At 40.5% G+C, this 24,028-nt stretch overlaps 1 long non-coding RNA gene across 1 annotated transcript in view; it reads left to right on the top strand.

Annotated features, from left to right (window-relative positions):
* The window catches only part of LOC137631229 (uncharacterized), a 35,906-nt gene extending 14,311 nt beyond the window's left edge, over nucleotides 1-21,595 (top strand). The window contains exons 2-4 of the long non-coding RNA XR_011041885.1: nucleotides 18,734-18,923; nucleotides 19,376-19,494; nucleotides 20,978-21,595. This is a non-coding gene — a long non-coding RNA (uncharacterized lncRNA). The remainder of the gene's footprint in view (nucleotides 1-18,733; nucleotides 18,924-19,375; nucleotides 19,495-20,977) is intronic.
* The last annotated feature ends 2,433 nt before the right edge of the window (nucleotides 21,596-24,028 follow it).

Below are 24,028 nucleotides of genomic sequence, written 5' to 3'. Positions count from 1 at the left end.
TAAACAGACAGGTTAACAACAAATATATATATTTATATAAAAGAGGGTAACCCAAAACTTTAAGCATAAGTATGATAGTAAACAGAACTTGTTTATCTGAAAGAAAAACCATTAAACACCACTTTAATGAGATACCAAGGTATCAAGTCATAAAAAATCTGTATTACAAATCAATCACATTAGCGTTAGAAACGCTTGGCACACATGTCTGAACTTATGCAAGGTTCACCTTTGAAGGAAGGAACAGTCTATATGGGCACTTGGTGCCCTCATTTAGTTTGTAGTACAGTATGTACCTACACACTCACCCTGGACTTAATCGTCCCAATTAAGACCACTGTTCCTTGCAGAGTTAAACAGTAGGGTTAACTACACGACCCACTGCTACCACAGATCTCTTAAGTTCCTCTACTTGCTTCGCATAGTGGCGAAAGAACACCCTGGAAGACTTCCAGCCCGTGTATGAACGGAGATGTTCAAAATCCATACAATTAAAGAAATTTAGGGATGAGGCAACTTTCCTCGGATCGTGACCTGCGGGTGTACTGTCAGGATCCGCTCTGCGAATAAAATATGTCATTTTCGCTCTGAGTTGATTCAGAGATAAATTTGAGCCTGATGTTTCTCCCCTGAATAGTTGACTACCCTTGAAGTCTGAAGTTCTACGAAGATAGACCTTTAGGCATTCTACTGGACATAGAGATGCATCTTCTTTCAGAGGGCAGATTCTCCAGGGACCCCACCTGTTGGTGGGTAACTCATTCTTGGCGAGAAACGTAGGATCCGGAAACAGGTTCAGCTCCCCCCCATCCAGGAACTGAACACGACCTGCCTCTCTCGAGAGGGCTACGATCTCACTAACCCTGGCCCCGGACGCGAGTGCAAATAGGAAAATAACTTTTTGCGTCAAATCCTTTAACGCACATTCTTCATTGCTCAACAAGGAGGCGAAATGAAGAACTTTGTCTAAAGACCATGAGATGGGCTTTGGAGGTGCTGAAGGTCTGAGCCTAGCGCAGGCTTTCGGAACTTTATTAAAGATCTCGTTACCTAGGTCGATCTGGAAGGCAAATAAAATGGGTCTCATCAAAGCCGATTTACACACTGAAATCGTGTTAGCTGCCAATCCTTGGCCATGGAGGTGGATGAAGAAAGATAAGCAGAAATCTGTTGAGATCTCCTGCGGATTCTTTGCCTTTACAAAGGCCACCCATTTTCTCCACGATGACTCATATTGCCTTCTAGTCGATTTGCACTTGTATTCCTCTAGGAAGTCTATGCTGGCTTTCGAAATCCCGAAGCGCTTTCTCACCGCTAGGGCGAGAAAATCATGAGCTGCAGGGTCTGGGTTTTCTGTAATGAAGCGCAGACAGTCGACTTCTGGACTCGCTGGGTCAGAACTGGATGTGGTAGCGGCACGAACTTCATCTGTAGTTCCAACGCCAAGGGGAACCACATGCTGTTCGCCCACTTGTGGGCCACTATTGCCGCTACCCCCTTGAAGGATCTCAGTTTGTTGAGGACCCTCAACAGAAGGTTGTGAGGAGGGAACAGATAAATCCTGGACCATCTGTTCCAGTCGAGGGACATTGCGTCCACTGCTTCCGCTAAGGGGTCCTCGTACGGGGACACGTACAGGGGCAACTTCTTGTTGTCTTTCGTCGCAAAGAGGTCTATTTGCAGTTCTGGGACTTGATTCAGAATGAAGGAAAATGATCCTGCGTCTAAGGACCATTCCGACTCTATCGGTGTGAACCTGGATAGAGCGTCCGCTGTCACATTGCGGACTCCTTGAAGGTGAACTGCCGACAGGTACCACTTCTTCTTTTCCGCCAATCGGAAAATGGCTAACATCACTTGGTTGAGAGGTGGTGACCTCGACCCTTGTCGATTCAAGCATCTCACAACCACCTCGCTGTCTGTCACCAATCTTATGTGGATCGAGTGACGCGGGGAGACTTTCTTTAAGGTAAGGAGCACTGCCATAGCTTCTAGAAAGTTTATATGAAAGGTCCTGAATAGCTTGGACCAAGTCCCCTGGACTTTTTTCCGATGAGAGTGACCTCCCCATCCCTCCTTTGAGGCGTCTGAGTGAATCGTCAACGACGGGGGAGGTGGCTGAAGAAGAACAGACTTCTTTAGATGTCTGGCTTGGGACCAAGGTCTGAGAAGAGTACGTAGCCGAGGCGGCACTGGTCTTCTCAGGTCTCTTCGCGCGTTTGATGCATACCTTCTCCAAACTCCGGTTGCATCCTTTAGCTGTGCTCTTAGCACTGGGTCTGTCACTGAAGCAAACTGGAGAGAGCCTAGTACCCTCTCCTGTTCGCGTCTTGATATCCTTTCGGAATCTAGAAGTCTCTTGACAGAGCCCGCTATCTCCTTCCTTTTCTTCATTGGGATGGAGAAACTGTGTGACAAAAGGTCCCAGTGGATTCCCAGCCACTGGAACTTTTGGGATGGAGAAAGTCGAGACTTTTTCTTGTTGATTTTGAAGCCTAGGTACTCTAGGAACTGGATCACCTGACTGGAAGCTTGCAAGCATTCGGTCTCGGATGCTGCCCACACCAGCCAGTCGTCCAGGTAGGCTACTACCTGAATTCCCTTTAGGCGTAATTGTTTGAGAGCTGCGCTCGCAAGCTTCGTGAAAATCCTCTAGGGGAACTGAACCCAGCTTATCAGAAATGACGATTTTTCCAGTCGTCATCGGCATGTGCTCAGCATACCTCCATGGGTTAGCATCTGAGCATATGGGAAGGTCTTTCACATTGAGCCTTTTCCGGGGCCCATGTGATTCTGCCAGGGACTGCATACGCAGTTCCATTGCAGCCGCCTTCTCCTGATTCTCCTTCTGCATTTGTTGGATCATTCCAACAATCGAAGAGAGGGCCTGTCCCAGTTCTACTGGGAGGCCAGCCGATGTTGAGGGGATAGGCTCCGGCATCTGAACCGGAGTAGCCGACACCTCGTCGACCTCATCCTCTACGACATCCGGGGTTTGAACTTGATCCTGACCTTCTGCCAGGAGGTCTTCTTCCAAACGATCGTCCAGGTCAGACATCCTGTCACACAACTGGATGTCTTGCATCGCATCTGCGACTTCCTCGTCCACCTGGACTTGATCTTGAAGGATCTCCTCTTGAGGCTGGGGAATCACTGCCTCAGCTGATGCCTGGGGAAAAAGATACGCCCTCATCTTCTCACTTGGAAGATAAGGGCCAGAGGTGTTCTTCTTGAAGCCCCTTACCCAAGTACGAAGCTTTTCCCTAGCTATATCCCTTGATTCCGCCGTTCTAGGGGAATCAAAAGCCTCAGTAATCAGGTTAGTGCATACAGTACATACCTGAGGGTCCCAATACTGGAGATCATCCTTGGAGACAGCGCATGCTGCGTGTCTCCTACAACACTCATGTCCGCAGAGGTTCTTGCTGCGGACATTGCAGAAAACATTTCCGCACTTCGGAGGGTCCTCCTGTAAAGAGAAGAAATTTCCATGAGTATCAAGTGAACTATGTATCACTGGATATGCATAGTATAGCATAACAATTCATAAATGAAAGACACACACTTGTGTTTCCCTCACAACCCATTGTTGCAGCCTTCCAGATAATAAAATCAAAAATGGTTTATCTCTACTAGAGTAACCAATGCAAGGTTTCCATAGGAAACAGGTGGAGCTCACACCTAGGCAATGATTTTAAAAATCCTGGATAATAGACGGGGAAGAACTCTGCTTCCTGTCTGAGGGCAACAGCAAAGGGCTGTGTAAGAAAACACAATAGTGTTAGAAGATACAGTGCTGTACCTAAACTTTTACTATAGTTTTCTTCTTACTGTATATGCTATACAGAAGAATACTAGTACAGTATAGGAGGATGTGTGCCGGCCTGCCTTTGCCGGCCGGCACACACCACAATTAGCTTTAAAGTATACTACTTAACAGCTATAGGGCGGCAGCCCTCTGGTTCAAATGCCTGTGCCGGCGGCAGCAGCTGCCGGCCAGCAACAGCCAGTGTTGGCCGGCAATGATTGCCGGACAGCAACTACACAAGGTAGTACCCAGCTGCCGGCCACACTCTTGGTGACCGGCAGACAAGGACTGACATAAGCCGGCCGGCAAAGGTACAAGACCGATGCCAGCCGGCAGCAAAAGAACCAGAAGACTGCACCTGCCCGGCTGCCGGCCTCATAGGCCGGCTGCCGGGACAGGTACAGCACTAGAAGAAAATAGAATGGATGCCGGGATAAGAGTGTACACAACCCCCCAAGCCCGGCAACCGAAAGAGTGCATATAAGGAAGGGGAGAAACTTAATTCAGGCTTCCTTGACCAATGCCGTCCGGCTCTGCCGGCAGGCATGGATGAGGGACCAAGAGAGGTCCGGGCAGCACTCGAAAACATAAGACCCTTGCCGTCCAGCGTCTCTGCCGGCCGGCAATGGGCTTAGTCAATCCATATCCCAACCTATACTAGGTCCAGAAGTAGAATGACATATGGTACAGTAATACCCCTGCCGGCCAGCTCTGCCGGCCGGCAAGGTACAGTACAGTAATGGCTAGGCCATTACGGAGATAGAGGGGGAAGGGACAAGAGGGTCCTGCCAACCTTGCTTTAATTACAGATCACCCGCAGCCAAGAACTCTGTCTTAGCCTAAGGGAGATCTAAGGGAAAGGGCCAGCGCAGTAGTATAATACCTGCCAGCTTCCAGAGCACCAAAGCAAGGAAGGCGTTGCAACTCCCAAGGGAAGATTTATCCTCCCCGAGAACAGCAACAGGACTTAGTCTGGTCGATCACACAAGAAGGAATCATAACTACAGAAACCTTCGACAGTGACCTAAGGGAGCTCAGCTCCCTTTGTAAGTGTTAGGTCAGCGAGGGAGACTCTGCCCCAAGCCAAACAACACGGACTCAGACTAAAAACTCTGTTGTTCTGTCCCTCTTTGAACCAGACTCTGCTGGAACAGGAAGGTACAGTAACACCCTAGTATAGTTTTATCGAAAATAAATTCGGAAAAAACCACTTAGGGATAAGCCCAAGGCTTAAACAGAGGGAAAGGGATTGCATGCCTTCTCCGAAGAAAAGAAAGCAACCGGGGAGTATAATAAAGTATACTAAGGCTCCATAAGCAATTAGCCTAGGCACCAAGAGAATCGATTACCTAATTCACCGAAACTCTCACGTATACAATCTTGGAAATATTCCACACAGTCTAAAATGTATAAAATATAGCCTAAAGCTTCAATAAAATTTTAATTACACTCGGAAAAACCATAATCATGCATTAAGTACTAGGACCAAACGACTAGGCTACATGGCCTAGCGTAGGCCAGAATGGCGAATACTTCGCCAAATAATACTAAGCACGAAAGGAAATCCTATGTAAAGCTATATAGCTAAATTTTATTAAGCAAAACAACCAGGAATGTCACTCTGACTAACTAATTTATACCTAGCGAGTGACAGTGTCCAGGACACCTCTGGTAGGCTACGGCTCTTGTATCAAAGATTAATCCTATTAATCACTCAAAATTTTACCAAGAGCCTACATTTATACATAACAGACACTATACTCAACTTATCCGAGGTCAACGAAGACGAAGAAGCCATGAAAAGCTGAATAAATCCAAGATTTGCGAGAAAAACAGGAAAAAACACCGAGTTGTTAAGCTACGCAAAAAGGAATACAGATGGCGCCAGGATTGGCGCCAGGCACGCATACGAATCGGGGGATAGGGAAGCCTTGGGAGCGGCTCCCCTTTTTCTTTCCCGAATTCGTATCTCGTCAATCTCCCTCCTACGAGACGAATCTCTGTTCAGGTCGTAGATTGCCATGTGACGTGTCTAGAATACGTCCTCTGATATGTCGCGATATCCCTTTCACGAGGGATACTCGCTCCAGGAGTTAGAATTCTGGTACCTTAAGGTAAATTCTCTGGGAATATCGCCGTAGTTGTAATATACCCTAGGAAGCTACCCTATAGGAACTTCCATCAGGACGACATGGCTTGAGCCCAAAAATATATATATATATAATGTGTGTGTGTGTATGTATATATATGTATATAAGTATATATATATATATATATATATATATATATATATATATATATATATATATATATATATATATATATATATATATGTATATATGTATGTATATATATGTATGTATGTATATATATCTATGTATGTATATATATCTATGTATGTATATATATATATATATATATATATATATATATATATATATATATATATTATATATATATATATTCCTAATATTTTGTCAAACCTCCCGTTGATTATTTAATTCATCAAAGTAGGTTCTCTGTAAGGGAGGGTGGGGGAGAAATGACCTGGAGGGGGGGGGGGGGATATCTTAGGGCTGATATTCCCCCTGAGGGAAAAACGGGACGGGCTTCTTTAACCGGGGAGAAATCGATCCTAGGCTAATTTTCCCGGGGGGAATTTCTGTCAGCGGGAAAAAATTTCCTGCTACACCGGTTCTGATACCTTAGTGGGTTAGTTTGCATATTTTAGACTGGGTTATCGTTGTAATAGGCTGTCAGTGTAAATCAATTAGTATAGGAGTGATCCATTCTCGAGGTGGACACCTTTTATCAGTCTTTCTCCTCTTTTTATTATGTTTTGTAATTTCACAAGTTTTACTTTTGGTATTCCCTGGACTTGACTGCCGGTGTACTTGTTGTTACATAATGTTGGATATTATGTATTAAATCATTTATGGAGAAAGAATGTTTGTTATGGCTTCATCCTTCACAATTACTAAGCATCTAATCCATTGCAATATTAAATAATCGGAAGAGGATCCCAAGATATAAATTATTTGCAAGTTTAAATGAAGTCAGCCTCCTGGCATCTCTGCACATGCATATACACAAGTGTTTGGTAGAATAAGAGGCTTAGTTTTTATATTAAGGGACTCTATACCACCAGTACATTGAAATTAAGTTTAAATTTAAGTAAGAAATTGCCGTGATAAACATTTTAGAAGGAACCGTTTTTTTTTTTCGTTGTTTTGAGAAATTTTTTTTAGAAAACCTTTATTGAAACTTTTTGTATTGAACTATCATCAATAATTACCTCGTTAGTTAATAACTAAACTCTTACCGTAAGTGGGGGGAGGTGTCCTTGCCTGTGTTTTGACTAACCGGACAAAAGTGGTTTTCTACATATTTGCTCTTCGTTTAAAAGGACGGGCCCACTCGTCAGTGAATTCTAAAAACAGTTCAGTTTTTAATTAGGAAATGGAAAGCCTTATTTAGTAATTAATACTAAGCCTTCCTTCGGTATCAAGGTAAGAAGTTGAATTTGTTTTGCATTAATTAATTTTGTTACTAAATGATGATTACCTTAGTCGATGCTGTCTTTAATACGTCGTGGATTGGGCAATTTGACTTTAACTCTAATAGTTAGCGGCAAAAATATTTTGACTTTAGTAGCGGTTATAAAGGATCAGTTTTGTTTTGTAACTCATGATTTAAATCTGAATTGGCGTAATAAATATTAATTAATTGATTGTTCACATTTGAAATTGTGGTAGAGAATGACTCAAAAAGCTTGAACATTAGTTCCACGATTGGGAAATGTAGGCTGTGACACCATACAGAAGTGGCAATTTTGATTTAAAATTAATTAGAAACCGAATTTAAAAGTACATCCAGGTTAAATTATGCTTGTGTTTCTAGGTGATATGGGCAGTCCTGTATGAGTTTCTCATCTTGCTCATTATTTGTATTACTATTATTGGTGTTGTTGTTACATATGTTAATAATCGTGACTTTTCTAAAGAAATGCATAAACCTGTTTTACCCAGCTACTGTGAATAGCTTGCCATGTAGTTGGGCCCCTTCATGAACTTTACTTTACATTTACTTTTGCATTTACTTTACGGTCTGCTTTCATGACCCCTGACCCTACAAAGTCAGTTTATCGTATACATACTCTTAAGGTATTTTGCATAACACACAATTCCTGTTTATTGACAAATGCTTCCGTTTTGAAACCGGGCCCCGATTTAGGCTTAGTATTTATTTCCTCTTTATACGCTTTAAGATATTTACCTTTAGTTTTCATATGTTGGTTGCAGAATCCTAAGAAGTTGGGGCAAATTTCTTGTGTAATTCTGATATTTATAAGAAAATATCTTTGGGAAAGCATTCATTGATGCGACTTATTTTGCACTAAGGTATAATCAAATATTTATTATCATTCAATAGTGGACAGACCTACTCAGTTCATTAGTTAATAACTAAACCATAACTGTAATTGGTGGTGGTGGGGGGGGGGAGGCTGTTGGTGTTCCTAGTCTGTTTTTCGATCAGTCAGGCAAGAGTGTTTTTCAATATATTTGCTTTTCGTTAAGACGGGCCTACTCCTTGTCAGTGATTTTTCTATGTTTTTAAATCTAAAATTATGAAGCCTTGTTTAGTTTAATGGAAAGGTAATAAGTTGATTTTGTTTTGGATTAATAAATGAGTGATTTCATGTGGAAATTTCTGAAGACAATATCATTTTCCTGAAACAAAACTGGTCATTAGTGGTCCACAAGATTGCATTGAGCGTCAATACCCTCTTTAATACTTTGTAGACTAAGCAACTTGAATCAAAGGCGTGACTATAAACTCTCTATATGCCTGGGCTACATTTCGTCTTTAACTATGGTAATTTTTTTTTTAGCTCAGAAAAGTTCCCTGATAGCTGATTGGTCGGAAGTATTTTTGTCCGGATACTTCCGACCAATCAGCGATCAGGAAACTTCTCCAAGCTAAAAGGTTACCCCTGCGAGTCAATGCAAATCTGCCTCACTACAAAAAAATTGACTATAGTTTAGATTTTTGTGAATTTTACTGGCGTGGGAAATGGTTGTGTTTATAAAAACTTTGATACTTGACAGTAAGGTTTTTTTTCTATGTAAGGAAATATGTTGTTTTAATTGATCTACAATAATCAGCAAAAATCTTTTGACTTTGCCAAGGGTAGTTTTAAAGAGCCAGTGCTTCTGTTGAGTTTGTGACGGGCCGAGAGAAGGTTGTGACTCAAAGACAGGATAAAAGCAACTGAGTGAGTTTATCATAGAACACACTCCTTTATATACAAAAGCTCAAGGCAACAAGAATTTTCATGTTTAAAATTGACACTGTTACCGATGAGAAAAACAGAAATGTTTATTCAGGCTCTTTTTAGTGCGAGGGAAGAGCGAAGATACAAGCATAATATATACACAAAATGAACTATGTACGAGTGTGTGACACACGGTTGGTAAATGGCTCCCCCCCTTAAAATGACATACTGTACATGTTAAATAGGGCGCCCTGATCTAGAGAGGCGAACTGTAGGCGGGTCATCTGGCAGGAGATAAGCAGGTTTTAGACGATCAATGGAGACCCAGTCTCCTTTGCCACGAATGTTTAGCAGGAATGCTTTCGGACTGCGTGGGATCACAAGGAAAGGGCCCGTGTAAGGGGGCGTTAGCGGTGGCTTGCTATTGTCGTTGCGCAGGAAGATGTGTGTTGCAGAGTGCAAGTCTGTCGGTATGTTATGCTTCGCGGGGGGCTTGTAAGTCTGGCGGCATGGAGTAAATTTTCCCACGACGTGACGTATGCGCTGGAGATCGTCGGAGGAGGTTGTAGAAGGAAAAAATTCGGCAGGGACGACCAACGGGTTGCCATACACCATTTCAGCTGCCGAGACATCGAGGGCATTTTTAGGAGTGGTCCTTAGTCCAAGGAGGACCCAGGGAAGCTGAGTAAACCAGTTGGAATCCTTGCAGCGGGACATCAAAGTTGCTTTGAGGGTGTGATGAAAACGTTCAACCATTCCATTGGCAGCGGGGTTGTAGGTAGTTGTCTGATGTAGGGTGATGCCCAGGAGATTCGCTAATGATGTCCACAATTGAGAGGTGAAAGTGGTACCCCTGTCAGAAGTAATATACTCAGGGATACCAAATCTTGCAATCCATCCTGAGAGTAAGGCAGATGTACATGAGCCGGACGTTGCAGTTTCCATGGGAATGGCTTCAGGCCAATGAGTGGAGCGGTCGATGACGGTAAACAGGTAACAATGTCCTTGTGATGTGGGTAGGGGGCTTACAACGTCAACGTGAATATGTGCGAAACAACGCTGAGGTTGAGGAAAGGTGCCCACTCCTGAATCCGTGTGTTGATGTACTTTGGAAGTTTGGCAAGAAGTACAGGTGCGGACCCAATCCTTAGCATCCTTAGAAATGACATGCCAAATGAACTTAGTCTTCAGCAGCTGTGCCGTAGAACGGCACGAGGGATGTGAAAGGCCGTGAATGAAATCAAACACCTGCCGGCGCATGGGAGCAGGAATCCAAGGTCGCGGTCTACAGTACGTCACAGAGGAGGGTGGTGTTGGAGTCTTCGAGGGGGAAGTCTTCCCAACGGAGGGACGTGCAGGATGTCTTACATGCTTGATACTCTGGATCCTGTCGTTGGGCTTCAGCCAGGGCGTTGTAATCCAATCCCAGTTGAACGGCAGCTAACGTGTTTCTTGACAGGGCATCGGCAACGGGATTCATTTTCCCAGGGACGTATTGAAGGGTGCAATTGTATTCAGCCATGGCGGAGAGATGTCGGCGTTGACGGGCGGACCAGGCGTCAGACTGTCGAGTGAAGGCGTGCACCAGAGGCATGCGGTCTGTGCGAATGACGAAGGGTATACCTTCTAAGAAATGGCGAAAGTGACGGACAGCCAAGTGCACTGCCAGCAATTCGCGATCGAAGGTAGAATAACCCGATTCTGCCTTGGACAGTTTTCTGCTGAAGAAGGCCAATGGGCGGGGCGAGGCATTGACCACCTGCTCGAGTACTGCACCAATAGCGACGTCACTGGCATCGGTGGAGAGAAGGAGAGGGGCATGTGGAATAGGAAAAGTGAAAGCTGCAGTGGTTGATAGGGCCTTCTTTGCATTGCAGAAGGCCACTTCTTGAAGGGGACCCCACTTCAAGTCCTTTGGCTTGCCCTTGAGGGAGGCGTAGCGGGGAGCAAGAGTGCCGGCAATGGCTGGCAGAAAACGGTGATAATAGTTGATCATGCCCAAGAATTCCTGCAGAGCTTTGATGGTCGAGGGCGCGGGGAAGTCCTGAACGGCTGCTACCTTCTCAGGGAGGGGATGGACTCCTTCAGGAGTGATGCGGTGCCCTAAGAACGACACTTCGTTGGCGCCAAAGGTACACATGTCGTACCGGACTACAAGGCCGTTTTGTTGCAGGCGGTCGAGCACGATGCGCAGGTGATGGAGGTGTTCCTCTTTTGAGGAGAACACAAGTATGTCGTCCACATAACATACAGAGAAAGGGAGGTCCCCTAAGATGCCATCCATGAGACGTTGAAACGTGGCCCTGGCTTTACGAAGGCCAAAACAGGGGTAATTGAAGGTGTATGTACCAAACGGAGTGGTGATGGCAGTCTTGGGGATGTCTTCTGGGTTCATAGGCACCTGATAATACCCCTTCAGGAGGTCGAGCGTAGAGAAAACCTTCGCTTTGTGCAGGTAAGAGGTCATATCAGCGATGCTTTGGAGGGGGTAGTGATCCGTTTCTGTTTGCATGTTCAGGCGCCTGTAATCCCCGCACGGACGGAGGGAGCCGTCTTTCTTCAGAACAATGTGTAAGGGTGACGACCATGGGCTGGAGGCCTATTGGCAAATTCCCATTTCCTCCATTTCGGCGAACATCTGTTTGGCGGCTACCAATCGTTCCGGTACCAGACGTCTGAATTTTGCGAAGACTTGGGGTCCCGTCATCTTGATATGGTGATAAATACCGTGCTTGGCAGGGGCCGTGGGCGTTTGGCGAAGTTCTGGACATTAAACTGCCGGGTACAACGTGAGGAGGTGGGCGTAGGCATCAGTGGGTGCACTGATATGGAGAGCGAGGTTTGAGGGGGCGGGTTGAAGAGGTGTCGACAAGTATGAGTCTGCGTTGACCAATCGTCGGTGGGCGACATCAACCAGAAGATGGAAACGAGAGAGGAAATCCGCACCGAGGATTGGCAACGTTACGTCAGCAACGAGAAACTTCCAATTAAATTTACCGTTTCTGAACGATAATGTGAGGTTCTCATAACTGTAGGTGGGTATCGCAGATCCGTTGGCAGCTACCAAGTGGACGTCGGCAGATGTAGATAGACTACGTCGTGTTCTGAAGAGTTCCATTGGCAAAAGAGAACGACAAGCACCCGTGTCTACCAAAAATCGCACGGCCGTTCCTGCATCATGTAAAAAGAAAAGATTAGAAACACGGGAGGCCACTGCCATGAGCAATGGCCTACTTAACGTTTTTTGGCCACTGACAATCCTTGGCACATTTCTTCGCGGTTGCCCCGAATCTGAAGTGGTAGTAGCAAAACTGCGGTGGATGGGAGGTAGTAAGTGGCTGTAGAAGTCGTTGGTTGGGGCGCGAGCGAGTGGTGGGTGACTTTGTCGCCGCTTCGGCACGTCACGGGGTAGGTGTGTATGTCACGTCAGCTTTGGTTCACGTTGAATAGGCGTCCTCTTTGTCAGGGGTGGAGGCGATGATGGAGGTCTTGAAGTGGCTGTCCATAAGGGCGTCGGCTTTGGTCATCAAGCCCTTTATGGGTAAACTATCGACATCGGGTATGGCAGCGCGTACAGGTTCGGGTAAACAGCGTATCCAAAGGGCACGAAGTAGGTTCACCTCACGAGGAGAGCCATCTGCAACAGGTTGCAGGCGAGCGATACTGGTCATTTCCCTGAGAGTGAGCGAAGCCCTTTGGTCCCAAAACGGTTGTTGAGAGAGCTGAAAAAGCTTTGCTATACGGGCGGCTGGTGACGGCGAGTACTGCTGTATTAGGTATGTTTTGAGGGCGTCATACGTTATTGGGGTGTCTCCTTGTTCACAAAGCCAGTCAGATATTTCCGGGAAGGTGTCCTCGGGTATCGCCGCGAGAACATAATCTGCTTTGGTGGTTGAGCGAGTCATGCCCTTGATGCGAAACTGGACTTCTGCGTGCTGAAACCAAGCAAACGCCTCTCCGCTGGCGAATGATTTAAGTTTCAATGGAGCAGCGGCAGCGCCAACTTCCGTGGAGTCCGCCATAGTACCAACGATGGAGGGGCGAGGGGGGTTGGAAGTTGGGAGGAGCGAGTCGACTTCCGGGGTCACCAATGTGACGGGCCGAGAGAAGGTTGTGATTCAGACAGGATAAAAGCAACTGAGTGAGTTTATTATAGAACACACTCCTTTATATACAAAAGACATGTTTATTCAGGCTCTTTTTAGTGCGAGGGAAGAGCGAAGATATAAGCATAATATATACACAAAATGAACCATGTACGATCGTGTGACACACGGTTGGTACAAGTTTTAACCCTGGAAAGACTTTGTTGAGATATTTTAGCAGTGGGGAGACCTTTACGTGGTGAAAGAGTTTGTGTATCGCCATGATGAGCAAAGCTGTAATAGTCAGGGCCATTATGAAGTTGATTTGCTGTGAGCGATCAGATCAACGTCTCCCACTATCACCAATCCACAATTGGTCAGCGTGGTGATGAAAACTGGCCAAATCCCAGACATGATTTGACATGTCTGAGGCCTTTGTCCTGCCGTGGACTAGAAATGGCTGGATTTTTTGTTGTTTTTGTTGTTAAACTTATAATTACAATCCAACTAAGTACAAATTTAACAATGCATAGATACTGAGGTACTTAATGAATTAAAATATCCCATTTGGCAATGTGGTACATAACTAATCCTAAGTGTTTCTCGTAAGCATTGCTACTTCCACAACTGTAGAATGTAGGAAATTGTTACACCCTGCAGTATCGTTGCTTTTTATTTGAAAGGATTGAAATGGCTGTTTAAGATCCAAATTCTAATGTATCTGTCTATATTGAATCATGTTTGTTTCCAGGTGATGTAGGCTCTCTGAATCGTGGCTTTTCCTAAAACATAAATTATCTTTTTTATAATATTGCTTTCTTTATGGTTCAGAGTTTGGTGAGGTCTAGACTCGAGCCTGTACTGGTGACTGTAAATGGCCTCTCGTATAGTTTGGCCAATAGGTGAACTTTTAATGCTTATGTTTTGAAACCGAGGTACGATTTAGATTTTGAATTTATTTCCGTTTTACTTTCATTGAGATATTTAATACTATTTTTCCTATGTCGGGTGCAATGTGACAATTTCTTTGCATGCAAAATAGCAAATACTTGGAATAGACTTACAGCGGATGCAGTGAACAGTAATACTTAAGTGAACGAGTTCAAGAATTAGAAAAGAACTTCTCTTAATATTTTAAACTGTCATTTGAGATGGTAACAGAGCGAGCTTCAATAGTCAATCCTGGAAATAACAAAGGTGATGATGTTCATGACGAACTTGTCCTTGTCTCAGTTTGCCTTATTCTTTAGTGACGTAATTATGACGTCATTATAACATAACACTTCACTCAAAATGACGAGTGGACTTGTCTAGTGTAGGTCAATACGAACCGGACAATCGGTTAGCGGTTGTCCAAAGTTTGGTTTTGGAAAGGGACAGACTCGACTGGCGTTATTCTTATTAGCCTAACTTACAACTAAGGGTCAAGTTTATATGATTTTGGGATCACCTAAAGATCCATACCAAATTTTCTCACCTGTAGATCCGCCACCCTGATCGATGATCTTTAGGTAATAGTTTAAAGCTTAATAAAACACCTAATCATAAAATAAAAGTAATTTATTGAAACGTACTATAATACCCCCCAAAAATGTGAACTCATTGATATGGATATTGTGTAACGATATGTTGACAAAACTTCTCAAAACCATTTTTAGAAAATGCCGTGTCACAGGAATTACTGCAGGTAGGAGTTTAACAGGTCATGCACACACGCATTGGCTTTATATAGCAGCTCTTCTAAGAGAAGGACACTCCAAATTCAAACCATTGTTATCTGGTCTAGGTATGGCAATAGCCTCTGTACCATGGTTTTCCACTATCTTGGATTAGAGTTCTCTTGCTTGGGGGTACACTCGGGCACGCTGTTGTCTTGTTTCTCTTCCTCTTGTCTTTTGAAGTTTTTATGTGAAGGATCTAATTCAGTGTCATTACTGTTCTTGAAATATTTTATTTTTGTTTATTCTTCTCTTGTACTTTGTTTATTTCCTTGTTTCCTTGCCTCACTGGGCTATTTTCCCCTGTTGGAGCCTTTGGGCTTATTGCATCATGCTTTTCCAACTAGGGTTATAGCCTAGCTTGTAATAATAATAATAATGATATATCTGTTTCTTTAGTAATCACAGGAGCGCCCAACGTTACTAGATTTGCTTAGAAGTATGAAACACACACACACACAAAAAAAAAACTTGGTCAATCATGGTCTTTTTAAATAGGTTTATATGACGTCTTCTTTTTGTTCCTGCAATTTGTTCACTCCAGGGATACATGTTATGAAGTATGAACTCACTTTTGCAATCACAGTCTATAACTAGAACTATGTCTATAAATATAACTATTATACTGTAGTACTACAATCTTTGTGATTTGTTTAATTTTACTGAAATTTCAACTACTAAAGTAAGGCAAAAACGCTTCTGTATGTATGTTACTCAGTGTACTTGTTCCCCCTCATTTATGGCCAATGGTTTATTGAGGTGTGGTGTTTTATGACAATTTTATTAAGGATAGGTACGCTCCTCGGACACCCCTTTAAGGGTATACTCGGACGCGAACGACCCCGACGCCAAAAAAAATTCTTGAAAAATCAGTTTTTGCAGTAACCTCCTTTTTTCTTTTGCCAAAAAAAACTTCAATGAATGTTTAAAACAACTGTAAAGATAAATACTACTCATCCGCAGAAAAACTATTTATTATAAATATTTTAAAAAATTAAGTAGAAAAAAAAGACCTGACATAAAAATTCATAAAAAAAAAGTTTATACATATATACACAAATCCTTTTAGGAATCGATTCTTGAATGTTTAGGACACATCTTGATGTATTTTGGATGAAGTCAGACCCATGGAGGTGAAGATCTGAAATGAGAAAAAAAGGGTAACTTTTTTTGGCCAAAAAAATGTCCAAATTTCATGAATTTTTTTGGGTACCCAAATGAAATAGGAAGTGGCTAATTTTTTTAGGGAATAAACATATGTTATCCTAAAATAGAAATATGTAAAAAAAATCTTCATTATTTTGTAAATTACATTTATATCAGGGGCCATATCTAAAGGTAATTTTTTGAGTACTTAGAAATTTCGTAAAAAAATACATATATTTAATATATAATATGATATTTATGCAGGTAAAAATATACCAAAATATCACATTCTATAGGGAACAAGAATATATATAGATAGGGCAGCTTACGCTTCGGATATGTCCACAAAATGGCCGCCAACCACACTGACTCAGACTCCCTAATCTGCCACTTGAAATGTAGGAAGGGTATGTCAATTTCAAGGTGTTATTTACTAATCTAATTATTATTGGATATGCATAAAAATTGTATGGTGGGTTGCTGGATAATTGTTGATTATTTTACGACTATAAAATTAAAATTCTGACCCAAAAAAATTTTTTTGAAGGGAAATAAAATCGAAAAAAGAAAAAAAATGTAAAACAATATAATATTTTAGCTAAAAAATTTGATGATATTCAATCAAAAAAAAGGTAAACAAAATTTTCCGACAAATAAACATCTAGAGGAATCATTACTCTGTGATAGTTCCTTAGTACGTAGTAATTTTGAAAGAATTGGGAAAAAACGAAAAAATGGCAATCACCGGAAAATCGAACACATACCTATATATACGCCATATCTGGCTAAAAAAAAGATAGGCATGGGTAGCCAGATCATCTAGAAACACTTTCCAACACTATAAAAATATAAGTTTTGCGACACTACTTGCCAATTCCTTACGGTAACATGACTAAGCAAAAAAATGCAAAACAAATAAAAAGGGGCACTCGCGGAAAAATGGCTAACATTCTAATATACGGCATTTCAGAAAAAAAAAATTCAGCCACGTGCTAGGCAAACCATCAAGGCACATTTTCCGACAAATAAACATCTAAATGAATAATTACTCTGTGATAGTTCCTTAGTACGTAGTAATTTTGAAAGAAATGGGAAAAAACGAAAAAATGGCAATCACAGGAAAATCGAACACATACCTATATATACGCCATATCTGGCTAAAAAAAGAAGATAGGCATGGGTAGCCAGATCATCTAGAAACACTTTCCAACACTATAAAATTATAAGTTTTGCGACACTACTTGCCAATTCCTTACGGTAACATGACTAAGCAAAAAAATGCAAAACAAATAAAAAGGGGCACTCGCGGAAAAATGCCCAACATTCTAATATACGGCATCTCAGATAAAAAAAAAAAACATGCACGTGTTAGCCCAACCATCAAGGCACACTTTCTAACACATAAACATGAAAAAAAAAATCAATAATATACGGCAATTCCTTACTACGTAGTAAATTTTTACAAATATTGAAAAAAAACAGAAATTGGCAACCGCAGTTAAATACCCAATATACCAATAACTACGTCGTATCTGACAAAAACAAAATCACGCATGGGTAGTCAGATCGTCTAGACACACTTTCCAACACTAAAAAAGCAAAAGTTTTACGACACTTTCGCAATATCTTACGGAAAAATGACTTGGCAAAAAAATAAAAAAAAATGAAAAAGGGACACTCGCGGTAAAATGCCCGACATTCTAATATACGGCATCTCAGATAAAAAAAAAGACATGCACGTGTTAGCCCAACCATCAAGGCACACTTTCTAACACATAAACATGAAAAAAAAATGAATAATATACGGCAATTCCTTACTACGTAGTAATTTTTACAAATATTGAAAAAAAACAGAAATTGGTAACCGCAGTTAAATACCAAATATACCAATAACTACGTCGTATCTGACAAAAACAAAGTCATGCATGGGTAGCCAGATCATCTAGACACACTTTCCAACACTAAACAAGCAAAAGTTTTACGACCCTATTTGGCAATATCTTACGGAAAAATGACTTGGCAAAAAAATGAAAAAAAATGAAAAAGGGGCACTCGCGGTAAAATGGTCCTCGTGGTGATGAACGACATTTTAACTAAAAAAAAAATCATGCACATGGTAGCCAAAAAATCCACCAAGACTTTCCACAACTGATAACCTATACAAGTTGCACCATTCTACGACAATTTCATAATACGTAATAACTTTGATAATTATGCAAACTACCTTAGAAGGGTAAACTCGGTCGCGCTCGACCCCGACGCGTCTCAGAAATCGGGGAAGGAGTACAGCTACAGCAATGCACATCTGGACACTACTAGAGCGTGTAGGGGAGACACCTCCTGCAGGTTGATCACCCACAAATTCAGTCACGGGGGTGAGTCACGTGAGAAAAACCTGTTTTTTTTTTGACGCTCGGGGTTGCAAACGACCCATCGTACCTATCCAGGGTTAATTAATATAACCAATGTATTGTGACTTGTTCAACAAATAAACCTCTTGTATTTGTTTGGCCTAGCAGAGATATCTTGTAACTAAATAGTTTTTAATGCCTGGTAGTAAACTCAGCCGTTGACATTAGATAGTCAACTAGCAATGTCTTAAACTTGGAAGGAGTCAAACTATTTTGAAGACAATTATGTCAAGAACAGTAGTAGGCAAAAGAGAAAATGTTGCTAAAATGTTCTTTTCAATTCTTTCCAGATTTGTGCTCCAGTTTGCTTAGAACGGCTTTCATGTATAACTGATGACTGAAAGAGGGCACAAAGACTGTCATGCAACAAATTGAGAAATTGCAAGAATGTATGAGCCAAGTTAAGTATGACATCATCAAAGATGAACTGGTGGTGTAAACTTTGCTTGAATGGTGGAATCTTTCTGACATTTAGTGCTGGTATGAAGTTCCTCAATCGCGTGCAGAACTATATTATGCTGAGTAAAATAGCAGATATCTAAGATCTTTGGGTTTTTATAAATTTGTTTTCCAATCAGTGAGTTTTTTTTTTTTTCAATTTGAATGTGGAGTGATAGGCCTTATAGGATTCACCTTTTTTTTTTTTTTTTTTTTTTTTTTTTTTTTTTTTTTTTTTTTTTTTTTTTTTTTGAATTCCCTGCAGTTGGCAAGCCTTGATTAAATCAATGCATTTTTGTAAAAAGAAATATCTAAATGCAGGTTTAGTTTAATTCTAGCTCTCCATTTAGCCATTAAATAGGCTAATAGTAACTTACTTTTTTTGGGTAACATAAATTTGTTTAATTTTAACAAAGTAACATTAGAAAAAATTAGTTAGGCACAATTGCCAAAAGCGAAATATCTGTTGAAATTACCTTTTCAACTCTTTCCAGATTTGTGATCCAGTTTGTTTGGTATGTCACTGAAGCCTGGAGGTGATGTAGACGCTGTAGTTCAAGTTGAGAAATTGTGATAGTCTTGAGTCTTCTGTCTTCTGTATGAGCCGAGATAAGTATGGATGGTAAATTCAGTTTTAAAGTTGCGTTATTTTTAGAACCTAGGTTAAATTATGTGGCATTTAGTACTTAAGTTACAAGAGTACAGACTAGGGATTTTAGACTGGACTGAGTAGCCTAAATATTATTATAGTTGTTATTATTAATAGCTAAGCTACAACCCTAGTTGGAAAAGCAAGATGCTATAAGGCCAAGGGCTCCAACAGGAAAAAGTATCCCAGTGAGGAAAGGAAATAAATAAACGAAATGAGAAATTATGAACAATTAAAATAAATATTTTGAAAACTGTAAAATCAAAGCAGATATTTCATAAACTATAAAAACTTGTGTCAGCCTGATATTTGATATTGAAAATTTATTTATTTGTAGAAATTGGTTTTCCATTTTGTGAATTTTTTTTTTTTTTTTTTTAGGAATTACAGTCTTTAGATTAAAATATAAGTGATAGGACTCACTCAAACTGTATTTGATCAAATAATCATATATATATTTTTGCTGAAAGCTCAGATTAAATTCATGATTTTTTGTTAAAGAAAAAGGAAAAAAAAAAATATTTTAAACTCAAATTCGGAGTTTAGTTCTATACCTCTGTTTAAGTGTGAAATAAGCCACCTACTTATGAAAATTTTAGATAAAACTTAAATCAACCTGTTTTTGGTAAAAGTTTTCATGTTAGTGTGTGAAGTTGTATATCATTTAACAAGTTGAATTGTTATCGTAGGTGAGTAGTGATGTCAGTACACCATATGTGGTGTAGGCTACTGTAGATGTCAACCTATTTTAATATATATTTAGCAAATGTCTATTTACTCATGTGTGTGTGAATTCACTGTTGAAAACTTGATATAGGAACTCGAGCACATCCTTTTATTAGTTCTTAAAATATCCTTTTTTTTTTTTTCTTTTTGAAATATTTTAATTTCTTCACTGAAATATCATAATTTTCTGGTTATTAGAATATAATTTTGGTGGCTTAAATGATCTTAATCGTTTCGGAGCTTAAAAAAATATCTTACTTTAGTGGACTTAAAATATCCTACTTTTGGGGCGTAAAGTATCCTGCTTTTACGGGCTTAAAATATCTTTCTTTTGGGGCCTAAGATATCTTGCTTTAGGGGTCTTAAAATAACTTACTTTTGGGGGCTTAGATTATCTTGCTTTTGGTGGCTTAACTTACTTTTGGGGCTTAAATATCTTATTTTTGGAGCTTAAAATATCTTGATTTATTAGGCTTAATAGGTGGTTAAAATATTCTACTTTTGGGGGATTAAAATATCCTACTTTTGGGGGCTTAAAGTATTCTACTTTTGGGGTTTCAAGATATCCTAATTGGTTTTCGCTTGAACTGATCTATATCAAACATATATTATTGCTTCAAAAATTACCGAAAACGGTACTAAATAGTTTGTGCAATACAAATCTTGTAGTATTTTTTGTGAGTTCCTATCAACTTTTTAATTTTTTTTTCTTTACTTTCAGGTTGATGTGGCCGCCTGCTTGAACGCTTAAAACACGACACCCACAAGGTGATCGCGCGAGGGTAGTAACCTCTGCATTCCATGCTTTTATCTTTCTCTAGTATATTTGGAAGATTTATATTAGAAAAATGTAAAGAAGGACTTTTTTCACCGGGCGTCGCAGGTCTCTCCCCAGAAATAGATTTTTCCTTCGTCAAAACGTCTTAAATAGGGACAACTTCCTACACCCAAAATCCAGTGGCCCAACATGGTGTTCTAGAAGTTCCACTTGCTCTGCTCACACTGAGGGACTTTACTAGGAGAGTCCAGATCCCACAGGACTAATCTTGGATAGTCCTTAATGTGCATCATCCTTTTGGTTAAGGAGTATCTGATTCAAGTTTTAAATCTTGGACGGTGTGCTAAGTTATATTGCTAACTTTCTAATTTACCTAAATTCTTTTGTTAGTTTCATGAATTTAGTTTTTATACAGTAGATTCTCATTAGAAATTGCTTTAATGAATAGTTGATGACTAAAATTTAGTTATAAATCAATTTAGGCCTATCTAAATCCATGTCAATAACTAAGATTGAAATCTTATGTAAGCTAACCTGAAGTCTTTTAGAGCTAAATTATATCTCATTCTCATCAACTTAGTGGAATTTGTGAAAAATCTTATTTTGGAAATCCTAGTTATTAAATTTCTGGTAGTCCTGATAGAAGTTATTTCAGGTAGGGGCTGGGCTATTTCAGGTAGATGCTGGGCTGTCAGGTAGGGGCTGGGCTGTTTCGTGTAGAGGCTGGGCCATTTCAGGTAGGAGTTATTTCTTGTAGAGGCTGAGCTATTCCAAGAAAGAGCTATTTCAGAGTTATTTCAGGTAGAAGGTGACCTATTTCACGTAGAGGCTGGGCTGTTTCATGTAGAGACTAGACCATTTCAGATAGGAGTTATTTCAGGAAGAAGCTGGGCTATTTCGAGGAAGAGTTTAGGCTATTTCAGGTAGAGGCTGGGCTGTTTCAGGTAGGGACTGGGCTGTTTCATGTAGAGATTTTGGCTATTTCGGTTAGGAGTTATTTCATGTAGAGGCTATGCTATTTTAAGATAGATTTATTTCAAGTAGAGGGTGGGCTATTCTAGGTAGAGGCAGGGCTGTGTCAGTTAAATTTTAGTCTAGATTCATTAATTTGATCCAGTAGGATTGGACATTCAAATCATGAGATCCTAGAAGCAAAGCTTTCCTAGATTTTTTGTCAATTTTGACTTTCAAGGATTGAGTATTTCTAGTAAAATTTGGAAAACTTTTATGAATATTAAAGCAGTTTTTAGTTTGTAATCTATATAATTCTTAAAGTTCAGGAAATAGGAACATGTTAGTAAATTAGTTGGGAAAATTTCAAACTAGCGTTATTATATTAGGAATGAATAGGTTATATAAGATTACTGAATTATCTCGTGCTATAACTCAGAGGATGGAAATGAGGTTTTAGTTTGATAAGTATACATAGTTTATTTATTTTTGTGGCATTTAAATTGAGCTGCTTTAAATGCTTATTTCAAGGTGTGTTCTTGTTTAGCCTTTCAATTTTCCTTTCTGTCCTGTAAGCTTAAGGTTCCTACTATGCCTGAAAACCTCAAATCAATCAATCAATTAAGGTTCCTAACTTTCAAGTTTCAATAGTATACCTTGGAAAATTGATCCCCCACATTGTATTTTAGATTTTATAAAGGTTAATAACTAACAAATGTATTTAAAGGAATCTAAAGTTTAAATGCACTACTGAGAGTAAATTTTTGAGGTCTGTAATTTGTATAAAAACTTATCCCACTTTTTATTCTTAATTTTCTTAATTTAGTAAGATTTAATATTTAATCAAATGTCCATCCTCCGTCCCCATGTTAAAAATTCTCTCTCTCTCTCTCTCTCTCTCTCTCTCTCTCTCTCTCTCTCTCTCTCTCTCTCTCTCTCTCTCTCTCTCTCTCTCTCTCTCTCTCAATATTCATAAGTTAGTGACTTGAGTATTTTATAGAAGATTCTAGGAGTATACTTTGAATAAAATAAAAAGAAAAGTATATAGGTAAATGAAAAGGTTACTGTACATGTTTTGATTATCAGATTTTGATTAATTGTTGTTAGAGAAGCTTAAATTTAAGGTAAGGAAAAATAGTTCTAAAACTTTGTGCTTTTAGAAAGGTCGGAAGGCTGATTTGTTGATTAGTATAGATTTAAACACTAAGAGTTAAAGTAGGACTTGAACATTGCTGGATAATACCGAATAGTGAATAGTTTTAGGTGATCGTTGGCAGATGAGATGGTTAGGAGAAATTTGGTGTGAAATGGCTAGGAGGGTTTTTGGTGTGAAATAGCTAGGAAAACTTTGGTGTGAATGGCTAGGAGAGCTTTGGTGTTAAATGGCTAGGAGGGTTTTGGTGTGAAATAGCTAGGAAAGCTTTGGTGTGAATGGATAGGAGAGCTTTGGTGTGAAATGGCTAGGAGGGTTTTGGTGTGAAATAGCTAGGAAAGCTTTGGTGAGAATGGATAGGAGAGCTTTAGTGTGAAATGGCTAGGAGAGCTTTGGTGTGAAATGGCTAGGAGGGCTTTGGTGTGAAATGGCTAGGAGGGCTTTGGTGTGAAATGTCTAGGAAGGCTTTGGTGTGAAGTGGCTAGGAAGGCTTTGGTGTGAAGTGGCTAGGAGGGTTATGGTGTGAAATGGTTTAGGAAGGGTTTGGTGTGAAATGGCTAGGCAGGCTTTGGTGTGAAATAGCTAGTAAAGCTTTGGTGTGAATAACCAGAAGAGCTTTGGTGTGAAGTGGCTTGGAGAGCTTTGGTGTGAAGTGGCTTGGAGAGCTTTGGTGTGAAGTGGCTTGGAGAGCTTTGGTGTGAAGTGGCTTGGAGAGCTTTGGTGTGAAGTGGCTTGGAGGGCTATGGTGTGAAGTGGTCAGGAGGGCTATGGTGTGAAGTGGTCAGGAGGGCTATGGTGTGAAATGGTTTAGGAAGGCTTTGGTGTGAAATGGCTAGGGGGACTTCGATGTGAAATGGCTAGGAAGGCTTTGGTGTGAAATGGCTAGGAAG

Source organism: Palaemon carinicauda, chromosome 39 (assembly GCF_036898095.1).
Source record: "Palaemon carinicauda isolate YSFRI2023 chromosome 39, ASM3689809v2, whole genome shotgun sequence".
Lineage (NCBI taxonomy): Eukaryota > Metazoa > Arthropoda > Malacostraca > Decapoda > Palaemonidae > Palaemon > Palaemon carinicauda.
The sequence above is the reverse complement of the archived record's forward strand: the minus strand, read 5'-3'. Positions and strand labels throughout refer to the sequence as shown.